Genomic DNA, 16,685 nt, shown 5'->3' with positions numbered 1-16,685 from the left:
CCCCTAAAATATCGCTTATTCTCATAGAAATCCCTGTTTTTCCCCTTAAATATCGCTTATTTTCATAGAAATCCCTGTTTTTCCCCTAAAATATCGCTTATTTTCATAGAAATCCCTGTTTTTAACCTTAAATATCGCTTATTTTCATCGAAATCCCTGTTTTTCCCCTAAAATATCGTTATTTTCATAGAAATCCCTGTTTTTCCCCTAAAATATCGCTTATTTTCATCGAAATCCCTGTTTTTCCCCTAAAATATCGCTTATTTTCATAGAAATCCCTGTTTTTAACCTTAAATATCGCTGATTTTCATAGAAATCCCAGTTTTTCCCCTAAAATATCGCTTATTTTCATAGAAATCCCTGTTGTTCCCCTAAAACATCGCTTATTTTCATCGAAATCCCTGTTTTTCCCCTAAAATATCGCTTATTTTCATAGAAATCCCTGTTTTTCCCCTAAAATATCGCTTATTTTCATAGAAATCCCTGTTTTTCACCTTAAATATCGCTTATTTTCATAGAAATCCGTGTTTTTCCCTTAAAATATCGCTTATTTTCATAGAAATCCCTGTTTTTAACCTTAAATATCGCTTATTTTCATAGAAATCCCTGTTTTTAACCCTAAAATATCGCTTATTTTCATAGAAATCCCTGTTTTTAACCTTAAATATCGCTTATTTTCATGGAAATCCCTGTTTTTCCCCTTAAATATCGCTTATTTTCATAGAAATCCCTGTTTTTCCCCTAAAATATCGCTTATTTTCATAGAAATCCCTGTTTTTCCCCTAAAATATCGCTTATTTTCATCGAAATCCCTGTTGTTCCCCTAAAATATCGCTTATTTTCATAGAAATCCCTGTTTTTCCCCTAAAATATCGCTTATTTTCATAGAAATCCGTGTTTTTCCCTTAAAATATCGCTTATTTTCATAGAAATCCCTGTTTTTCCCCTAAAATATCGCTTATTTTCATCGAAATCCCTGTTGTTCCCCTAAAATATCGCTTATTTTCATAGAAATCCCTGTTTTTCCCCTTAAATATCGCTTATTTTCATAGAAATCCCTGTTTTTCCCCTAAAATATCGCTTATTTTCATCGAAATCCCTGTTTTTAACCTTAAATATCGCTTATTTTCATAGAAATCCCTGTTTTTCCCCTCAAATATCGCTTATTTTCATGGAAATCCCTGTTTTTCCCCTAAAATATCACTTATTTTCATCGAAATCCCTGTTTTTCCCCTAAAATATCGCTTATTTTCATAGAAATCCCTGTTGTTCCCCTAAAACATCGCTTATTTTCATCGAAATCCCTGTTTTTCCCCTAAAATATCGCTTATTTTCATAGAAATCCCTGTTTTTCCCCTAAAATATCGCTTATTTTCATAGAAATCCCTGTTTTTCACCTTAAATATCGCTTATTTTCATAGAAATCCGTGTTTTTCCCTTAAAATATCGCTTATTTTCATAGAAATCCCTGTTTTTAACCTTAAATATCGCTTATTTTCATCGAAATCCCTGTTGTTCCCCTAAAATATCGCTTATTTTCATAGAAATCCCTGTTTTTAACCTTAAATATCGCTTATTTTCATGGAAATCCCTGTTTTTCCCCTTAAATATCGCTTATTTTCATAGAAATCCCTGTTTTTCCCCTAAAATATCGCTTATTTTCATAGAAATCCCTGTTTTTCCCCTAAAATATCGCTTATTTTCATCGAAATCCCTGTTGTTCCCCTAAAATATCGCTTATTTTCATAGAAATCCCTGTTTTTCCCCTAAAATATCGCTTATTTTCATAGAAATCCGTGTTTTTCCCTTAAAATATCGCTTATTTTCATAGAAATCCCTGTTTTTCCCCTAAAATATCGCTTATTTTCATCGAAATCCCTGTTGTTCCCCTAAAATATCGCTTATTTTCATAGAAATCCCTGTTTTTCCCCTTAAATATCGCTTATTTTCATAGAAATCCCTGTTTTTCCCCTAAAATATCGCTTATTTTCATCGAAATCCCTGTTTTTAACCTTAAATATCGCTTATTTTCATAGAAATCCCTGTTTTTCCCCTCAAATATCGCTTATTTTCATGGAAATCCCTGTTTTTCCCCTAAAATATCACTTATTTTCATCGAAATCCCTGTTTTTCCCCTAAAATATCGCTTATTTTCATAGAAATCCCTGTTTTTCCCCTAAAATATCGCTTATTTTCATAGAAATCCCTGTTTTTCCCCTCAAATATCGCTTATTTTCATCGAAATCCCTGTTTTTCCCCTAAAATATCGCTTATTTTCATCGAAATCCCTTTTTTTTCCCCTTAAATATTGCTTATTTTCATCGAAATCCCTGTTGTTCCCCTATAATATCGCTTATTTTCATCGAAATCCCTGTTGTTCCCCTAAAATATCGCTTATTTTCATAGAAATGCCTGTTTTTCCCCTAAAATATCGCTTATTTTCATAGAAATGCCTGTTTTTCCCCTAAAATATCGCTTATTTTCATAGAAATCTGTGTTTTTCCCTTAAAATATCACTTATTTTCATAGAAATCCGTGTTTTTCAATTAAAATATCGCTTATTTTCATAGAAATCCCGGTTTTTCCCCTAAAATATCGCTTATTTTCATCGAAATCCCTGTTGTTCCCCTAAAATATCGCTTATTTTCATAGAAATCCCTGTTTTTAACCTTAAATATCGCTTATTTTCATGGAAATCCCTGTTTTTCCCCTAAAATATCACTTATTTTCATCGAAATCCCTGTTTTTCCCCTAAAATATCGCTTATTTTCATCGAAATCCCTGTTTTTCCCCTTAAATATCGCTTATTTTCCTAGAAATCCCTGTTTTTCCCCTTAAATATCGCTTATTTTCATCGAAATCCCTGTTTTTCCCCTAAAATATCGCTTATTTTCATCGAAATCCCTGTTTTTACCTTAAATATCGCTTATTTTCATAGAAATCCCTGTTTTTCCCCTAAAATATCGCTTATTTTCATAGAAATCCCTGTTTTTAACCTTAAATATCGCTTATTCTCATAGAAATCCCTGTTTTTCCCCTTAAATATCGCTTATTTTCATAGAAATCCCTGTTTTTCCCCTAAAATATCGCTTATTTTCATAGAAATCCCTGTTTTTCCCCTAAAATATCGCTTATTTTCATAGAAATCCCTGTTTTTAACCTTAAATATCGCTTATTTTCATCGAAATCCCTGTTTTTCCCCTAAAATATCGCTTATTTTCATAGAAATCCCTGTTTTTCCCCTAAAATATCGCTTATTTTCATCGAAATCCCTGTTTTTCCCCTAAAATATCGCTCATTTTCATAGAAATCCCTGTTTTTCCCCTAAATTATCGCTTATTTTCATAGAAATCCCTGTTTTTCCCCTAAAACATCGCTTATTTTCATAGAAATCCCTGTTTTTCCCCTAAAATATCGCTTATTTTCGTAGAAATCCGTGTTTTTCCCTTAAAATATCGCTTATTTTCATAGAAATCCCTGTTGTTCCCCTAAAATATCGCTTATTTTCATAGAAATCCCTGTTTTTCCCCTTAAATATCGCTTATTTTCATAGAAATCCCTGTTTTTCACCTTAAATATCGCTTATTTTCATAGAAATCCGTGTTTTTCCCTTAAAATATCGCTTATTTTCATCGAAATCCCTGTTTTTAACCTTAAATATCGCTTATTTTCATAGAAATCCCTGTTTTTAACCTTAAATATCGCTTATTTTCATGGAAATCCCTGTTTTTCCCCTAAAATATCGCTTATTTTCATCGAAATCCCTGTTTTTCCCCTAAAATATCGCTTATTTTCATAGAAATCCCTGTTTTTCCCCTAAAATATCGCTTATTTTCATAGAAATCCCTGTTTTTCCCCTTAAATATCGCTTATTTTCATAGAAATCCCTGTTGTTCCCCTAAAATATCGCTTATTTTCATAGAAATCCCTGTTTTTCCCCTAAAATATCGCTTATTTTCATAGAAATCCCTGTTTTTCCCTTAAAATATCGCTTATTTTCATAGAAATCCCTGTTTTTCCCTTAAAATATCGCTTATTTTCATAGAAATCCCTGTTTTTAACCTTAAATATCGCTTATTTTCATGGAAATCCCTGTTTTTCCCCTAAAATATCGCTTATTTTCATCGAAATCCCTGTTTTTCCCCTAAAATATCGCTTATTTTCATCGAAATCCCTATTTTTCCCCTAAAATATCGCTTATTTTCATCGAAATCCCTGTTTTTCCCCTAAAATATCGCTTATTTTCACAGAAATCCCTGTTTTTCCCCTAAAATATCGCTTATTTTCATAGAAATCCCTGTTTTTCCCCTTAAATATCGCTTATTTTCATAGAAATCCCTGTTTTTCCCCTAAAATATCGCTTATTTTCATAGAAATCCGTGTTTTTCCCTTAAAATATCGCTTATTTTCATCGAAATCCCTGTTTTTCCCCTAAAATATCGCTTATTTTCATAGAAATCCCTGTTTTTAACCTTAAATATCGCTTATTTTCATAGAAATCCCTGTTTTTCCCCTTAAATATCGCTTATTTTCATAGAAATCCCTGTTTTTAACCTTAAATATCGCTTATTTTCATAGAAATCCCTGTTTTTCCCCTAAAATATCGCTTATTTTCATAGAAATCCCTGTTTTTCCCCTAAAATATCGCTTATTTTCATAGAAATCCCTGTTTTTCCCCTAAAATATCGCTTATTTTCATAGAAATCCCTGTTTTTCCCCTAAAATATCGCTTATTTTCATAGAAATCCCTGTTTTTCCCCTAAAATATCGCTTATTTTCATAGAAATCCCTGTTTTTCCCCTAAAATATCGCTTATTTTCATAGAAATCCCTGTTTTTCCCTTAAAATATCGCTTATTTTCATAGAAATCCCTGTTTTTAACCTTAAATATCACTTATTTTCATAGAAATCCCTGTTTTTCCCCTAAAATATCGCTTATTTTCATAGAAATCCCTGTTTTTCCCCTTAAATATCGCTTATTTTCATAGAAATCCCTGTTTTTCCCCTAAAATATTGCTTATTTTCATGGAAATCAATGTTGTTCCCCTAAAATATCGCTTATTTTCATAGAAATCCCTGTTTTTAACCTAAAATATCGCTTATTTTCATAGAAATCCCTGTTTTTCCCCTAAAATATCGCTTATTTTCATAGAAATCCCTGTTTTTCCCCTAAAATATCGCTTATTTTCTTAGAAATCCCTGTTTTTAACCTTAAATATCGCTTATTTTCATAGAAATCCCTGTTTTTCCCCTAAAATATCGCTTATTTTCATAGAAATCCCTGTTTTTCCCCTTAAATATCGCTTATTTTCATAGAAATCCCTGTTTTTCCCCTAAAATATCGCTTATTTTCATAGAAATGCCTGTTTTTCCCCTAAAATATCGCTTATTTTCATCGAAATCCCTGTTGTTCCCCTAAAATATCGCTTATTTTCATAGAAATCCCTGTTTTTAACCTTAAATATCGCTTATTTTCATGGAAATTCCTGTTTTTCCCCTAAAATATCACTTATTTTCATCGAAATCCCTGTTTTTCCCCTAAAATATCGCTTATTTTCATAGAAATCCCTGTTGTTCCCCTTAAATATCGCTTATTTTCATAGAAATCCCTGTTTTTCCCCTCAAATATCGCTTATTTTCATAGAAATCCCTGTTTTTCCCCTAAAATATCGCTTATTTTCATAGAAATCCCTGTTTTTAACCTTAAATATCGCTTATTTTCATAGAAATCCCTGTTTTTCCCTTAAATATCGCTTATTTTCATAGAAATCCCTGTTTTTACCTTAAATATCGCTTATTTTCATAGAAATCCCTGTTTTTCCCCTAAAATATCGCTTATTTTCATAGAAATCCCTGTTTTCCCCCTAAAATATCGCTTATTTTCATAAAAATCCCTGTTTTTCCCCTAAAATATCGCTTATTTTCATAGAAATCCCTGTTGTTCCCCTAAAATATCGCTTATTTTCATCGAAATCCCTGTTTTTCCCCTAAAATATCGCTTATTTTCTTAGAAATCCCTGTTTTTAACCTTAAATATCGCTTATTTTCATCGAAATCCCTGTTTTTCCCCTAAAATATCGCTTATTTTCATAGAAATCCGTGTTTTTAACCTTAAATATCGCTTATTTTCATAGAAATCCCTGTTTTTCCCCTAAAATATCGCTTATTTTCATAGAAATCCCTGTTTTTAACCTAAAATATCGCTTATTTTCATAGAAATCCCTGTTTTTCCCCTAAAATATCGCTTATTTTCATAGAAATCCCTGTTTTTCCCCTAAAATATCGCTTATTTTCATAGAAATCCCTGTTTTTCCCCTAAAATATCGCTTATTTTCATAGAAATCCCTGTTGTTCCCCTAAAATATCGCTTATTTTCATAGAAAACCCTGTTTTTAACCTTAAATATCGCTTATTTTCATCGAAATCCGTTTTTCCCCTAAAATATCGCTTATTTTCATAGAAATCCCTGTTTTTCCCCTAAAATATCGCTTATTTTCATAGAAATCCCTGTTGTTCCCCTAAAATATCGCTTATTTTCATCGAAATCCCTGTTTTTCCCCTAAAATATCGCTTATTTTCACAGAAATCCCTGTTTTTCCCCTAAAATATCGCTTATTTTCATCGAAATCCCTGTTTTTCCCCTCAAATATCGCTTATTTTCATAGAAATCCGTGTTTTTCCCTTAAAATATCGCTTATTTTCATCGAAATCCCTGTTTTTCCCCTAAAATATCGCTTATTTTCATAGAAATCCCTGTTTTTAACCCTAAAATATCGCTTATTTTCATAGAAATCCCTGTTTTTCCCCTTAAATATCGCTTATTTTCATAGAAATCCCTGTTTTTCCCCTAAAATATCGCTTATTTTCATAGAAATCCCTGTTTTTCCCCTAAAATATCGCTTATTTTCATAGAAATCCCTGTTTTTCCCCTAAAATATCGCTTATTTTCATAGAAATCCCTGTTTTTCCCCTAAAATATCGCTTATTTTCATCGAAATCCCTGTTGTTCCCCTAAAATATCGCTTATTTTCATCGAAATCCCTGTTTTTCCCCTAAAATATCATTTTCATAGAAATCCCTGTTTTTAACCTTAAATATCACTTATTTTCATAGAAATGCCTGTTTTTCCCCTAAAATATCGCTTATTTTCATAGAAATCCCTGTTTTTCCCCTAAAATATCGCTTATTTTCATAGAAATCCCTGTTTTTCCCCTAAAATATCGCTTATTTTCATAGAAATCCCTGTTTTTAACCTTAAATATCGCTTATTTTCATAGAAATCCCTGTTTTTCCCCAAAATATCGCTTATTTTCATAGAAATCCCTGTTTTTAACCTTAAATATCGCTTATTTTCATAGAAATCCCTGTTTTTAACCTTAAATATCGCTTATTTTCATAGAAATCCCTGTTTTTAACCTTAAATATCGCTTATTTTCATAGAAATCCCTGTTTTTCCCCTAAAATATCGCTTATTTTCATAGAAATCCCTGTTTTTAACCTTAAATATCGCTTATTTTCCTAGAAATCCCTGTTTTTCCCCTAAAATATCGCTTATTTTCATAGAAATCTCTGTTTTTCCCCTTAAATATCGCTTATTTTCATAGAAATCCCTGTTTTTAACCTTAAATATCTCTTATTTTCATAGAAATCCCTGTTTTTCCCCTAAAATATCGCTTATTTTCATAGAAATCCCTGTTTTTAACCTTAAATATCGCTTATTTTCATAGAAATCCCTGTTTTTCCCCTTAAATATCGCTTATTTTCATAGAAATCCCTGTTTTTCCCCTAAAATATTGCTTATTTTCATGGAAATCAATGTTGTTCCCCTAAAATATCGCTTATTTTCATCGAAATCCCTGTTTTTCCCCTAAAATACCGCTGATTTTCATAGATATCCCAGTTTTTCCCCTAAAATATCGCTTATTTTCATAGAAATCCCTGTTTTTCCCCTAAAATATCGCTTATTTTCATAGAAATCCGTGTTTTTCCCTTAAAATATTGCTTATTTTCATAGAAATCCCTGTTTTTCCCCTAAAATATCGCTTATTTTCATAGAAATCCCTGTTTTTCACCTTAAATATCGCTTATTTTCATAGAAATCCGTGTTTTTCCCTTAAAATATCGCTTATTTTCATAGAAATCCCTGTTTTTCCCCTAAAATATCGCTTATTTTCATAGAAATCCCTGTTTTTAACCTTAAATATCACTTATTTTCATAGAAATCCCTGTTGTTCCCCTAAAATATCGCTTATTTTCATGGAAATCCCTGTTTTTCCCCTTAAATATCGCTTATTTTCATAGAAATCCCTGTTTTTCCCCTAAAATATCGCTTATTTTCATAGAAATCCCTGTTTTTCCCCTAAAATATCGCTTATTTTCATCGAAATCCCTGTTGTTCCCCTAAAATATCGCTTATTTTCATCGAAATCCCTGTTTTTCCCCTAAAATATCATTTTCATAGAAATCCCTGTTTTTAACCTTAAATATCACTTATTTTCATAGAAATGCCTGTTTTTCCCCTAAAATATCGCTTATTTTCATAGAAATCCCTGTTTTTCCCCTAAAATATCGCTTATTTTCATAGAAATCCCTGTTTTTAACCTAAAATATCGCTTATTTTCATAGAAATCCCTGTTGTTCCCCTAAAATATCGCTTATTTTCATCGAAATCCCTGTTTTTCCCCTAAAATATTGCTCATTTTCATAGAAATCCCTGTTTTTCCCCTAAAATATCGCTTATTTTCATCGAAATCCCTGTTGTTCCCCTAAAATATCGCTTATTTTCATAGAAATCCCTGTTTTTCCCCTAAAATATCGCTTATTTTCATAGAAATCCCTGTTTTTCCCCTCAAATATCGCTTATTTTCATCGAAATCCCTGTTTTTCCCCTTAAATATCGCTTATTTTCATCGAAATCCCTGTTGTTCCCCTAAAATATCGCTTATTTTCATAGAAATCCCTGTTTTTCCCCTAAAATATCGCTTATTTTCATCGAAATCCCTGTTGTTCCCCTATAATATCGCTTATTTTCATTGAAATCCCTGTTGTTCCCCTAAAATATCGCTTATTTTCATAGAAATCCCTGTTTTTCCCCTAAAATATCGCTTATTTTCATAGAAATGCCTGTTTTTCCCCTAAAATATCGCTTATTTTCATAGAAATCCCTGTTTTTCCCCTAAAATATCGCTTATTTTCATAGAAATCTGTATTTTTCCCTTAAAATATCACTTATTTTCATAGAAATCCGTGTTTTTCAATTAAAATATCGCTTATTTTCATAGAAATCCCGGTTTTTCCCCTAAAATATCGCTTATTTTCATCGAAATCCCTGTTGTTCCCCTAAAATATCGCTTATTTTCATAGAAATCCCGGTTTTTCCCCTAAAATATCGCTTATTTTCATCGAAATCCCTGTTTTTCCCCTAAAATATCGCTTATTTTCATAGAAATCCCTGTTTTTCCCCTAAAATATCGCTTATTTTCATAGAAATCCCTGTTTTTCCCCTAAAATATCGCTTATTCTCATAGAAATCCCTGTTTTTCCCCTTAAATATCGCTTATTTTCATAGAAATCCCTGTTTTTCCCCTAAAATATCGCTTATTTTCATAGAAATCCCTGTTTTTAACCTTAAATATCGCTTATTTTCATCGAAATCCCTGTTTTTCCCCTAAAATATCGCTTATTTTCATAGAAATCCCTGTTTTTCCCCTAAAATATCGCTTATTTTCATCGAAATCCCTGTTTTTCCCCTAAAATATCGCTTATTTTCATAGAAATCCCTGTTTTTAACCTTAAATATCGCTGATTTTCATAGAAATCCCAGTTTTTCCCCTAAAATATCGCTTATTTTCATAGAAATCCCTGTTGTTCCCCTAAAACATCGCTTATTTTCATCGAAATCCCTGTTTTTCCCCTAAAATATCGCTTATTTTCATAGAAATCCCTGTTTTTCCCCTAAAATATCGCTTATTTTCATAGAAATCCCTGTTTTTCACCTTAAATATCGCTTATTTTCATAGAAATCCGTGTTTTTCCCTTAAAATATCGCTTATTTTCATAGAAATCCCTGTTTTTAACCTTAAATATCGCTTATTTTCATCGAAATCCCTGTTGTTCCCCTAAAATATCGCTTATTTTCATAGAAATCCCTGTTTTTAACCTTAAATATCGCTTATTTTCATGGAAATCCCTGTTTTTCCCCTTAAATATCGCTTATTTTCATAGAAATCCCTGTTTTTCCCCTAAAATATCGCTTATTTTCATCGAAATCCCTGTTGTTCCCCTAAAATATCGCTTATTTTCATAGAAATCCCTGTTTTTCCCCTAAAATATCGCTTATTTTCATAGAAATCCGTGTTTTTCCCTTAAAATATCGCTTATTTTCATAGAAATCCCTGTTTTTCCCCTAAAATATCGCTTATTTTCATCGAAATCCCTGTTGTTCCCCTAAAATATCGCTTATTTTCATAGAAATCCCTGTTTTTCCCCTTAAATATCGCTTATTTTCATAGAAATCCCTGTTTTTCCCCTAAAATATCGCTTATTTTCATAGAAATCCCTGTTTTTCCCCTAAAATATCGCTTATTTTCATCGAAATCCCTGTTGTTCCCCTAAAATATCGCTTATTTTCATCGAAATCCCTGTTTTTCCCCTAAAATATCATTTTCATAGAAATCCCTGTTTTTAACCTTAAATATCACTTATTTTCATAGAAATGCCTGTTTTTCCCCTAAAATATCGCTTATTTTCATAGAAATCCCTGTTTTTCCCCTAAAATATCGCTTATTTTCATAGAAATCCCTGTTTTTAACCTAAAATATCGCTTATTTTCATAGAAATCCCTGTTGTTCCCCTAAAATATCGCTTATTTTCATCGAAATCCCTGTTTTTCCCCTAAAATATTGCTCATTTTCATAGAAATCCCTGTTTTTCCCCTAAAATATCGCTTATTTTCATCGAAATCCCTGTTGTTCCCCTAAAATATCGCTTATTTTCATAGAAATCCCTGTTTTTCCCCTAAAATATCGCTTATTTTCATAGAAATCCCTGTTTTTCCCCTCAAATATCGCTTATTTTCATCGAAATCCCTGTTTTTCCCCTTAAATATCGCTTATTTTCATCGAAATCCCTGTTGTTCCCCTAAAATATCGCTTATTTTCATAGAAATCCCTGTTTTTCCCCTAAAATATCGCTTATTTTCATCGAAATCCCTGTTTTTCCCCTAAAATATCGCTTATTTTCATAGAAATCCGTGTTTTTCCCTTAAAATATCGCTTATTTTCATAGAAATCCCTGTTTTTCCCCTAAAATATCGCTTATTTTCATCGAAATCCCTGTTGTTCCCCTAAAATATCGCTTATTTTCATAGAAATCCCTGTTTTTCCCCTTAAATATCGCTTATTTTCATAGAAATCCCTGTTTTTCCCCTAAAATATCGCTTATTTTCATAGAAATCCCTGTTTTTCCCCTAAAATATCGCTTATTTTCATCGAAATCCCTGTTGTTCCCCTAAAATATCGCTTATTTTCATCGAAATCCCTGTTTTTCCCCTAAAATATCATTTTCATAGAAATCCCTGTTTTTAACCTTAAATATCACTTATTTTCATAGAAATGCCTGTTTTTCCCCTAAAATATCGCTTATTTTCATAGAAATCCCTGTTTTTTCCCCTAAAATATCGCTTATTTTCATAGAAATCCCTGTTTTTCCCCTAAAATATCGCTTATTTTCATCGAAATCCCTGTTTTTCCCCTAAAATATCGCTCATTTTCATAGAAATCCCTGTTTTTCCCCTAAATTATCGCTTATTTTCATAGAAATCCCTGTTTTTCCCCTAAAACATCGCTTATTTTCATAGAAATCCCTGTTTTTCCCCTAAAATATCGCTTATTTTCGTAGAAATCCGTGTTTTTCCCTTAAAATATCGCTTATTTTCATAGAAATCCCTGTTGTTCCCCTAAAATATCGCTTATTTTCATAGAAATCCCTGTTTTTCCCCTTAAATATCGCTTATTTTCATCGAAATCCCTGTTTTTCACCTTAAATATCGCTTATTTTCATAGAAATCCGTGTTTTTCCCTTAAAATATCGCTTATTTTCATCGAAATCCCTGTTTTTAACCTTAAATATCGCTTATTTTCATAGAAATCCCTGTTTTTAACCTTAAATATCGCTTATTTTCATGGAAATCCCTGTTTTTTCCCCTAAAATATCGCTTATTTTCATAGAAATCCCTGTTTTTCCCCTAAAATATCGCTTATTTTCATAGAAATCCCTGTTTTTCCCCTAAAATATCGCTTATTTTCATAGAAATCCCTGTTTTTCCCCTTAAATATCGCTTATTTTCATAGAAATCCCTGTTGTTCCCCTAAAATATCGCTTATTTTCATAGAAATCCCTGTTTTTCCCCTAAAATATCGCTTATTTTCATAGAAATCCCTGTTTTTCCCTTAAAATATCGCTTATTTTCATAGAAATCCCTGTTTTTTCCCTTAAAATATCGCTTATTTTCATAGAAATCCCTGTTTTTAACCTTAAATATCGCTTATTTTCATGGAAATCCCTGTTTTTCCCCTAAAATATCGCTTATTTTCATCGAAATCCCTGTTTTTCCCCTAAAATATCGCTTATTTTCATCGAAATCCCTATTTTTCCCCTAAAATATCGCTTATTTTCATCGAAATCCCTGTTTTTCCCCTAAAATATCGCTTATTTTCACAGAAATCCCTGTTTTTCCCCTAAAATATCGCTTATTTTCATAGAAATCCCTGTTTTTCCCCTTAAATATCGCTTATTTTCATAGAAATCCCTGTTTTTCCCCTAAAATATCGCTTATTTTCATAGAAATCCGTGTTTTTCCCTTAAAATATCGCTTATTTTCATCGAAATCCCTGTTATTCCCCTAAAATATCGCTTATTTTCATAGAAATCCCTGTTTTTAACCTTAAATATCGCTTATTTTCATAGAAATCCCTGTTTTTCCCCTTAAATATCGCTTATTTTCATAGAAATCCCTGTTTTTAACCTTAAATATCGCTTATTTTCATAGAAATCCCTGTTTTTCCCCTAAAATATCGCTTATTTTCATAGAAATCCCTGTTTTTCCCCTAAAATATCGCTTATTTTCATAGAAATCCCTGTTTTTCCCCTAAAATATCGCTTATTTTCATAGAAATCCCTGTTTTTCCCCTAAAATATCGCTTATTTTCATAGAAATCCCTGTTTTTCCCCTAAAATATCGCTTATTTTCATAGAAATCCCTGTTTTTCCCCTAAAATATCGCTTATTTTCATAGAAATCCCTGTTTTTCCCTTAAAATATCGCTTATTTTCATAGAAATCCCTGTTTTTCCCCTTAAATATCGCTTATTTTCATAGAAATCCCTGTTTTTCCCCTAAAATATTGCTTATTTTCATGGAAATCAATGTTGTTCCCCTAAAATATCGCTTATTTTCATAGAAATCCCTGTTTTTAACCTAAAATATCGCTTATTTTCATAGAAATCCCTGTTTTTAACCTTAAATATCGCTTATTTTCATAGAAATCCCTGTTTTTCCCCTAAAATATCGCTTATTTTCTTAGAAATCCCTGTTTTTAACCTTAAATATCGCTTATTTTCATAGAAATCCCTGTTTTTCCCCTAAAATATCGCTTATTTTCATAGAAATCCCTGTTTTTCCCCTTAAATATCGCTTATTTTCATAGAAATCCCTGTTTTTTCCCCTAAAATATCGCTTATTTTCATAGAAATGCCTGTTTTTCCCCTAAAATATCGCTTATTTTCATCGAAATCCCTGTTGTTCCCCTAAAATATCGCTTATTTTCATAGAAATCCCTGTTTTTAACCTTAAATATCGCTTATTTTCATGGAAATCCCTGTTTTTCCCCTAAAATATCACTTATTTTCATCGAAATCCCTGTTTTTCCCCTAAAATATCGCTTATTTTCATAGAAATCCCTGTTGTTCCCCTTAAATATCGCTTATTTTCATAGAAATCCCTGTTTTTCCCCTCAAATATCGCTTATTTTCATAGAAATCCCTGTTTTTCCCCTAAAATATCGCTTATTTTCATAGAAATCCCTGTTTTTAACCTTAAATATCGCTTATTTTCATAGAAATCCCTGTTTTTCCCTTAAATATCGCTTATTTTCATAGAAATCCCTGTTTTTACCTTAAATATCGCTTATTTTCATAGAAATCCCTGTTTTTCCCCTAAAATATCGCTTATTTTCATAGAAATCCCTGTTTTCCCCCTAAAATATCGCTTATTTTCATCGAAATCCCTGTTTTTCCCCTAAAATATCGCTTATTTTCATAGAAATCCCTGTTGTTCCCCTAAAATATCGCTTATTTTCATCGAAATCCCTGTTTTTCCCCTAAAATATCGCTTATTTTCTTAGAAATCCCTGTTTTTAACCTTAAATATCGCTTATTTTCATAGAAATCCCTGTTTTTCCCCTAAAATATCGCTTATTTTCATAGAAATCCGTGTTTTTAACCTTAAATATCGCTTATTTTCATAGAAATCCCTGTTTTTCCCCTAAAATATCGCTTATTTTCATAGAAATCCCTGTTTTTAACCTAAAATATCGCTTATTTTCATAGAAATCCCTGTTTTTCCCCTAAAATATCGCTTATTTTCATAGAAATCCCTGTTTTTCCCCTAAAATATTGCTTATTTTCATAGAAATCCCTGTTTTTAACCTTAAATATCGCTTATTTTCATAGAAATCCCTGTTTTTTCCCCTAAAATATCGCTTATTTTCATAGAAATCCCTGTTGTTCCCCTAAAATATCGCTTATTTTCATAGAAAACCCTGTTTTTAACCTTAAATATCGCTTATTTTCATCGAAATCCGTTTTTCCCCTAAAATATCGCTTATTTTCATCGAAATCCCTGTTTTTCCCCTAAAATATCGCTTATTTTCATAGAAATCCCTGTTGTTCCCCTAAAATATCGCTTATTTTCATCGAAATCCCTGTTTTTCCCCTAAAATATCGCTTATTTTCACAGAAATCCCTGTTTTTCCCCTAAAATATCGCTTATTTTCATCGAAATCCCTGTTTTTCCCCTCAAATATCGCTTATTTTCATAGAAATCCGTGTTTTTCCCTTAAAATATCGCTTATTTTCATCGAAATCCCTGTTTTTCCCCTAAAATATCGCTTATTTTCATAGAAATCCCTGTTTTTAACCCTAAAATATCGCTTATTTTCATAGAAATCCCTGTTTTTCCCCTTAAATATCGCTTATTTTCATAGAAATCCCTGTTTTTCCCCTAAAATATCGCTTATTTTCATAGAAATCCCTGTTTTTCCCCTAAAATATCGCTTATTTTCATAGAAATCCCTGTTTTTCCCCTAAAATATCGCTTATTTTCATAGAAATCCCTGTTTTTCACCTTAAATATTGCTTATTTTCATAGAAATCCCTGTTTTTTCCCCTAAAATATCGCTTATTTTCATAGAAATCCCTGTTTTTCCCCTAAAATATCGCTTATTTTCATAGAAATCCCTGTTTTTAACCTTAAATATCGCTTATTTTCATAGAAATCCCTGTTTTTCCCCTAAAATATGGCTTATTTTCATAGAAATCCCTGTTTTTCCCCTAAAATATCGCTTATTTTCATAGAAATCCCTGTTTTTCCCCTAAAATATCGCTTATTTTCATAGAAATCCCTGTTTTTAACCTTAAATATCGCTTATTTTCATAGAAATCCCTGTTTTTCCCTTAAAATATCGCTTATTTTCATAGAAATCCCTGTTTTTCCCCGAAAATATCGCTTATTTTCATAGAAATCCCTGTTTTTCCCCTAAAATATCGCTTATTTTCATAGAAATCCCTGTTTTTCCCTTTAAATATCGCTGATTTTCATAGAAATCCCTGTTTTTAACCTTAAATATCACTTATTTTCATAGAAATCCCTGTTTTTCCCCTAAAATATCGCTTATTTTCATAGAAATCCCTGTTTTTCCCCTAAAATATCGCTTATTTTCATAGAAATCCCTGTTTTTAACCTTAAAATATCGCTTATTTTCATAGAAATCCCTGTTTTTAACCTTAAATATCGCTTATTTTCATAGAAATCCCTGTTTTTCCCCTTAAATGTCGCTTATTTTCATAGAAATCCCTGTTTTTAACCTAAAATATCGCTTATTTTCATAGAAATCCCTGTTTTTTCCCCTTAAATATCGCTTATTTTCATAGAAATCCCTGTTTTTAACCTTAAATATCGCTTATTTTCATAGAAATCCCTGTTTTTCCCCTAAAATATCGCTTATTTTCATAGAAATCCCTGTTTTTAACCTAAAATATCGCTTATTTTCATAGAAATCCCTGTTTTTAACCTTAAATATCGCTTATTTTCATAGAAATCCCTGTTTTTAACCTTAAATATCGCTTATTTTAATAGAAATCCCTGTTTTTAACCTAAAATATCGCTTATTTTCATAGAAATCCCTGTTTTTCCCCTAAAATATCGCTTATTTTCATAGAAATCCCTGTTTTTAACCTTAAATATCGCTTATTTTCATAGAAATCCCTGTTTTTCCCCTAAAATATCGCTTATTTTCATAGAAATCCCTGTTTTTAACCTTAAATATCGCATATTTTCATAGAAATCCCTGTTTTTCCCCTAAAATATCGCTTATTTTCATAGAAATCCCTGTTTTTCACCTTAAATATC

General features: G+C 31.4%; 1 long non-coding RNA gene across 3 annotated transcripts in view; it reads right to left on the bottom strand.

Moving 5' to 3' along the window:
• Positions 1–16,685, bottom strand: part of LOC125687846 (uncharacterized) — a 95,001-nt gene that overhangs the window by 29,691 nt on the left and 48,625 nt on the right. For all 3 annotated transcript variants that reach the window (XR_007374441.1, XR_007374442.1, XR_007374443.1), the window contains exon 4: positions 577–659. This is a non-coding gene — a long non-coding RNA (uncharacterized LOC125687846). The remainder of the gene's footprint in view (positions 1–576; positions 660–16,685) is intronic.

The sequence above is a fragment of the Lagopus muta genome, unplaced genomic scaffold (genome assembly GCF_023343835.1).
Source record: "Lagopus muta isolate bLagMut1 unplaced genomic scaffold, bLagMut1 primary scaffold_92, whole genome shotgun sequence".
In the NCBI taxonomy this organism is placed as follows: Eukaryota; Metazoa; Chordata; class Aves; order Galliformes; family Phasianidae; genus Lagopus; species Lagopus muta.
Note: the sequence above shows the minus strand (reverse complement) of the source record. Positions and strands in the feature narration are given on the sequence as shown.